Here is a 7,712-nt window from a genome sequence, read left to right as displayed (position 1 = left end):
TGATTCGAAAAGAGAGTTGTTGAAAACAAAAGAATCGGTATGTTAGCCTTGTCTGCCAAAACCTCCAAGAATCTTGCTGGACCTATTATCGCTTGCACTTCAGTGTTTTCTAGAAGAGCCAGAACCGAATGTCCATGAACGATATATTAACATTCAAAATTAAAAGTTTTCCAAAAAAGAGTATAAAAAAAAAACATTACCAGCACACAAGGCACGCAGTGATTCTCCTTTGGTATCCCTGGTTATAATAACAATCCTAGTGAGGACTGAGGATCACTCTCTGCCCATGAATTCATATCAAGAATCACTCCCACCTGTTTTCCTTGTAAGATGGATCTTCATGTGTTGTTAAAAGGGATTGAAAGGTAAGCAATCATTATCAGAAATGAGAATGACCTGCAATTAGCCATTGGCAACACAAAGTTCAAGTTCACAGCAGCTCTTGCTTCATCAGGATGACATTACAAGTGAAGAAAGATATATAATTACTGGAGTCCTGTCACAACCAGAAGTCAAGAACCTAAGCAAATATTATAAGAGAAGATTACAAATCTAGCCTAATCCCTATAGCTAAAAAAAATAATAAAAAAAACAAAACAAAACAAAGTACAAATATGGCCATGAAAATGCGAACATGCAAGTCGCTAAAGCATAGGTGGTTTTTTTTTGTTTTTTTGATTTTTTCCGTATAAACATCCCATCTCTGACTAAAATCGAAGATGAACTAAGTTTATATGCGATTTCCTCTCATCACACCTGTGATTTTGTGTTTTTCTTTTATTTATTTATTTTTTACTACGAAATTGATAGGGTTTGACTACGAAATAACTTTATTATATATAAAGTTTTGCAAAAAATTATCACTTTAGTTGTTATTTGTTTGGAAATTTTGTTTAAAACCCCTCTAATAAAATGAATTCTCCAACAAAATGTTCGAAAAACGTTTGAAAAATGAAATCGTCCATAGTGCCTCCAGAGAAAAAGTTCTCCAACAAAAAAATTGAAAAATGAAAGGAAAAAAAAATTACGTTTTTATACTCCTAAAAAAGGGGGAAATCACAAATAGACAAGTAAAATCGCAGATTGACCGAGTCCATCTGCAATTTTGGTATCTATTTTTGTAATTTGGGTTTTTTTTTTTTTGCTATTTTCCACAAAATAATTAAGAGATTAGTCTATTTTTATAATTTTCCTCGTATTGTAATCATGACAGGTCATCAATTAGTTGACATTTAATTATGCAGGCAGCCATGAAAATACTATAACATTGACTACAAAAACACATTTTCCTGGTCAAGGTTCTTTAGTCTAAACCATTGATTGGTCAGAGCTATCATCATCAATGCAAGTTGTCAACATCACTGCAAACCTATAAAAAAAGGGATGGATCCTTTTTATTTTTAATTATACAAATAATTAAATATTAAATATAGATACAAAATGGACCTTTTGGCAACATTGTAAATTGCAACTGCAGAAGAGAAAGACATAATATCTCCAAGCATTTTATCTGACACTTTTTGTAGGTATGAGCGTATAGAATCAATCCAGTTCAAGTAAGATCGAGCACTTTGTTCTCTCAAATCTCCTTATAAATGTTCCTTGATTAATTTGATACTCAAGCCATTGTGGGACATGATCATTCTTCGGAACCGAAAAAGGAGTCACATAAGCTAAAAACCGCAAAACAATATTATATACAGGGAAATTATAGAATGAAAGAAGAAAAATCATCCTTTTCATTGAGGTCTTATATGTATTTTGCCATGAACCCAGAAATCCATCGATAGAAAGAGATGATTTTGCTCAAATGATAAGTAACATACAACAATTATTGCATGAGTACGAGTCATAGTAGCATTACTGTCTATGTTACCTTATTACATAAACTGTGATTGTAGAGGTGCACACATGAACCCGACCTTGGATTTGACCAAGCCTGATCCGGACCGGACCTAGACAATGCGGCTTAGTACTTTGGTTTTCAATTTTAGGGAGAATTTCATATATACCCTTATTAAACGTTAAAATATCATATTTGTCCAACCTAATATCTAAATATCATATTTGACGTTCTTAATCTTTAAAATATCATATTTGCGCAAACATATTTTTTAATATTATAAAATCATTAAAACTTAAATAATAACTAATAGTACCATATTACCCTTACCTTTTAAATCATAGAAACTCCATCAACAACTAATTTGAAGTTTTCCATCGGAAACAATATTGTGTCATAGTGTGTTCATTCTTTTTGTTAGAAGTCAAACCCAACTTTAGTCAACAAAGTCAAACAATCAAAGTCAAGAATGGTTATCAACAACTTTTTTAGTTGTTAAGTTGTAACATCAAAAAATTTCAATAAATTTTAACTTTTCAAAAACACCCCATTTCTTCCATCAAGTGTTTACAAAACCAATGTTTCAAAAGTATTATTCAAAATCAGAGTATCCAAATATCCAATGTCATAAAAATAGGAAGATGTGCACGATTACGCCTTCGCTTTCCCACAATCCTATGAAGCACCTGAAACAATAAGTTGAACCCGTAAGCACGAAATCTAGTGAGTTTCCCCCAAAGTACCACCATACGACATAACAACAATAGCATGCATACATGAGCCTTCAGCATGAATGGACCGCCTTGCAGGCCTACAGACTATATGGACCGCTCTCAGAGCCTTCAGCATTACTGGACCACCGCATCGGGCATACAACCTATCTAGACCGCTCTCTGGGCCTTCAGTCTGACTATACCGCCTCGCAGGCCTTTAGTCTATCCGGACAGCCCTGGGTGTCTTGGCCTTCAGTCTGACTATACCGCCTCGCAGGCCTTTAGTCTATCCGAACAGCCCTGGGTGTCTTGGCCTTCAGCACAAAGCAGGACCGCCTCAACCCAACCAACCATAACACATCAACATATATCATAACAATCAATCAATAACAGCATATACAAGTAGTCATACAGAACAGTAACATCCTATCTACTAGGATATAGATCTAACAGATCACTACAGCATAACAACATCCTATATACCAAGATACAGATCTAACAGATTACTACAGCATAGCAACATCCTATATACCAGGATACAGATCTAACATATCACTATGGCATATCAACATCCTACATACCAGGATACAGATCTAACAGATCACTACAGCATAGTAACATACTATAAACCAGGATATCAATCCAATGGATCGGCCTTGGTTCCTTCGACCCGAAACAATGTTCGAAATGCTACATCCGGGTAATTAGCCTTTGATTTTCAGATTTGAACTAAGCTACAATCGATTTGGGTGTAATTTCTTTTCTGTAATTGGTTTTGGAGTCGCGATTGGCATTTTGAAAGGAACTTTTGCCCCCGTCGATTACTTTCGCTTCACATTCCTCGAATGGTTGTCGTCTTTGTCATAGCCTAGTAAGTCCGATTTCTCTAAAAATCAATTTAACATTGGAGTTGTGATTGGCATTTAGTTGTTGGTTTTTGGTATGAGTTGGATTTAACTTTTCCCTGCATACATTAGGAAAATGAAATATGGGTTTTAATGGCCTTTTGAATAAAGATATTATTGAAACCAAGAAGGATAAAGCGATTTTCCATAAAGTCAATAAGGATCTTCTAATCGTAAGTTATTCATAAACATTGCTCAGTTTGTACAACTGCTCATTTTTGGTCGATTTCATGTACATACCGCCATCTCTGTTACTTCTTGATGGAATCCTTAATTTTGTATCCCATAATTGTTTCTTTTGTACCAAATCATGTAGACTTGGTTTCACTTTTCCATCTCCATATGCACTTTTCTTCCGTTGAGTGTATCAGTTTTGTATTTTATGCATACAACGTGTTTGATTAAATGCTTGAACCAAATATATCAGTTTAATCGGTATGTTACTATGTTATTATCTTATGTTGTTTATGTGTAGTATGGACGAAGGTGAGGACATTCTATAACAAGCACAAGGTTTCATGGATAAGCAAGGTATGCTAGATTCTCCTTTACATATAGATATGAATTGATATGATAATAATAGGTGGGTCTTAATTCATTTCTAATGTTTTTTCCAAGTAAAGTTCATTTTCGTTCGGGTTACTCCTCAATTATGACATTGGATGAAAGCATTATAGATAAACACAAATATTAATGAAAAGAAATTTAGATAATTCAAAACAATTTACTAGACATTCGTTTGGTCCTTACCATCGGTAGTGGCTATCTCATTTGCACGGGTAATACGCATCATCTTTAAGATCATTTTTAGACTTTCAAGCCATTATCTACCAAACAAGTCATTTTTTTAAATTTTAAATTATGAGAAAATTGGCTGATTTTGTAGGACTTACTTCTGGCAACATCCTTTCCATGTACAAAGGTGATGATTATAAGTTTCATGCTGCTGTGAGAGAGTATATAGATGTATGATTACATTCTTTACTCTTGTAAAGTTTTAGACTTTTTATCCATTAAATGTATTGTGATCATAAAAGTTTTACTTTCCATGTGAAGATGTTGGGGTCATGTATGCTATTTTTAGTTGAGATACAAAATGCATGTTATGTCCCTTCTGAGGTATCTATAAAAGAAATGAAAAACAAGACAAAAAGTCATGACAAAAAGAAATAAAAAACAAGACAAAAAGTCAGGACAGTAACCTGGTGAGTTAGGCATAAATTGTAATTTATATAAGCTGCATTTGTTATAATGGAAAAGCTTTTTAGGGTTGTTTTTTATGAGATCAGGGGCATTTACGTCTTTTGCGCAAACGATAGATCAAGAGTGAGTCCCTCTCCTACCTTTCGGGATGGAACAAAAAGTTCCTCTCCCCGATTCCAGTATCATATTTATGATAATGATAAGTTTATTTGCTTTGTATTTTACTTTTTTGCATGATCAGATGGAAAATCCAGGTGATTAGAAGGCTAGGCATTAGATATGGGTTATTACAACTACCTTCATTGTCAGAAGGTAAGATGATACTTTATTACTCCTATTTGAGTGGGTCAAAAAAATATAAATAAAAAACATCAAATAAATCCATATAAAATCATATTTAATGTAGTAATAAATATTCTAAAATAAACAAACCATTTAAGAATGGAAAATATATTTCTTTTATTAAAATGTGAATTTTGGTAGAAAATTAACTATTTTGTTTTGGGCAAAAAATTTCAAATTGTGAGTATGTTGCTCTTTTTTGCAGTTTTTACCAAAAAAATCTGAAATTTTAGCATTTTTTGACCCAATGGAATTATTGTTGATCAAGTTTCACTATGGTTGCTAGTGTTGGTCCTTCCTTCCATGAGTAGTGTGTAACAACTTCAAAAATAGACACTAACGATTCATTCTTGGTGGTTTGTTGGTAATTTGGATAAAAGTACAGAACAACACCTTGGGCTTGGAGTTAAATGAATGGATCTGGTTAATTTGTCCTCTTAGCTTTGTAGCCTTCTTTACATTTGATTTTGTAAAAGTTTCCAATATTTTAGCTCCATTTCAAAGCTCTACACACTTGAAGTTCTATGATTGTGTTACTTTTATTTGGGAATTAGTCATAGTAAATATTCTGTTGTTTGAGTTTTGCATCTACTATAAAAGCAAATGTTGTTTTTTTTTTTTTGCCACTTAGAGCATCTGGTTTTATTAAGTAAAATATGCCACAGGAAATTACATTTTGATGACGAAAAATACCAACATACTATTATTTTTAAAAGTATTGTTATTTCTTGTATTTTACATTTATTTGTGTGTGTCTGTGTTGTATGTATGCGTCTGTGATGTGTGATGATTGTATGTAACTTAGGCATAATAAACATTTTATAATTATATATTAAATGGATAGGAAAATTGTGATTTCACATGCACTTAGGACCCATCTCTATGGGTGTTAACGTCAAGGACAAAGTGTTCTAATACTTTTAAATAAGGACCAAAAAAAAGTCAGTCACACATAGTCACAACCACTAACATACACATACTTGTATATACGACACTATGATCACTATTTTATTTAACTCATGTAATACTATACATTCAAAATTATTTATATATTAATTTTATTATAATTCAAAAAATTGTCTTGGAAAAAACTCAAATTGTATAAAAATGTCCAATGCATGTGGGCTATTATTTTGTATTAATTGATACTAGATCATAAGTTTGAATTATCGAGAAGAAAACATATATTTCTTGAAATATTAATGATTTGTATTTGAAGAGGAAACTAATGACGTAAAAGAAATTATTTTCTGAAAAGAAACAATTTCAACCCCTCCTACATTCGTGAACAACCGCTAAAAGAAAACTAATAACATTATATTAAATTCCATTAAAAAGTTAATAAACTATTAGCTGCCATGTAATTTGGAATGTGTAAAGTTGTGAACTATTAACAAAAACAACGTATTAATCGTCCCCCGACACTAGTACAAAACGTATTTTTTAGTGCGATGAGGTTTTTTTTTTTGGTGCGGTTTTACCCTACGACCGTACCATTAAAACACTTTAGCATTAATAAATCAAGGAACCGCACTAACAAATGCATTTTTTGATGCTATTTTCTTTAAAAGCACTAATAAATGCATTTTTTATGCTGTTTTTCAAAATCGCATTAATAAATATATTTTTTGATGCTGTTTTCTAAAACCGCACTAATAATAAATGTATTTTTTGATGCTGTTTTCTTAAAAAGCACTAATAAATACATTTTTTGATGCTGCTTTTAAAAATCGCACTAATAAATGTATTTTTTGATGCCATTTTCCAAAACTATAGTAATAGCAAATGCATTTTTTGATGCGGTTTTGGATTGAGTTCCCTCTTTATTTTTGTTCCCAGGCTGAAGCTCATTCCAAAATTTCATTCCCCACGCGATGTCTTTATCTTCCCCTTTATATTTCCTTAATCTAATTTCATTTGGCCACACAAACCCTAATATCATCTACTACTGCCGCCCTCACCAACATCCTTGGGCCCTCTCACCCGTGATGAATCTGAATAATCTTTGAGGAGTCGACCTCCACTATAATCATCTTTGTCCATCGCGATCACCCCAGCGTCAAGACTAACATGTATGTTTCTGATTTATAATTTTGATTCATAAAATTACTTAATCTATATGTCTGATACTCTGATTTCTTAAGTTAGGTTGTGGAAGAAAGAATGGGTTGGGCAAAGAAGCTTGTGAAGTTCAAAGGAGAGCACATATCTATGCAGGGGAAGATATAAAGGTAGAAAAAACCTAAAAAAAGTAACAATCTCATGTCTTTTATCTACAAAAATTGAATCAAGGCAAGTTTTTTCCTTTGTATTGATAATATTTCTAACCTATGTAATTTACCTTTTAATTAAATGGATTGTATGCCTTTTGATAAAATTACTTTGTAATTTAATTAGCTTCTGAATTCCTACCCAAGTGAGGTTACAGAGTCAAAGGTGGGCATCATCTCCAAAAGTCTGCAAGATACCGAAGAGGGACCATATGAAGATGGTGATAACGAAACTGAACACGTCTATATCAAAAAAAAAAAAAAAAACTTGAATATACTTCTGTAGTTAACTTCCTTAACAACTTACATACCTAAAGTTATTATATCAATTTGTAAATAGATACAAGGATGAAAAGGTTAGAAAAGAATGTGTTTTTTTATTAAGATAATTTGAATCTCTTGTATGGTTTGTGCCTTTACATCTATTATGATTTTT

The 7,712-nt window shown here is 32.4% G+C and overlaps 1 long non-coding RNA gene across 2 annotated transcripts; it reads left to right on the top strand.

Moving 5' to 3' along the window:
* The first annotated feature begins 3,234 nt into the window (after positions 1-3,234).
* Positions 3,235-4,623, top strand: LOC145074856 (uncharacterized). 2 transcript variants are annotated; one of them, XR_013692142.1, is made up of 4 exons: positions 3,235-3,427; positions 3,534-3,634; positions 3,937-4,427; positions 4,518-4,623. It is a non-coding gene; the product is annotated as an uncharacterized LOC145074856 (long non-coding RNA). The 2 variants fall into 2 exon arrangements; XR_013692141.1 differs by having other exon boundaries at positions 3,937-4,617.
* Positions 4,624-7,712: the final 3,089 nt, after the last annotated feature.

The sequence above is a fragment of the Lactuca serriola genome, chromosome 9, assembly GCF_051521515.1.
Source record: "Lactuca serriola cultivar US96UC23 chromosome 9, Lser_US96UC23_V15, whole genome shotgun sequence".
NCBI classification, from domain to species: domain Eukaryota; kingdom Viridiplantae; phylum Streptophyta; class Magnoliopsida; order Asterales; family Asteraceae; genus Lactuca; species Lactuca serriola.
Note: the sequence above shows the minus strand (reverse complement) of the source record. Positions and strands in the feature narration are given on the sequence as shown.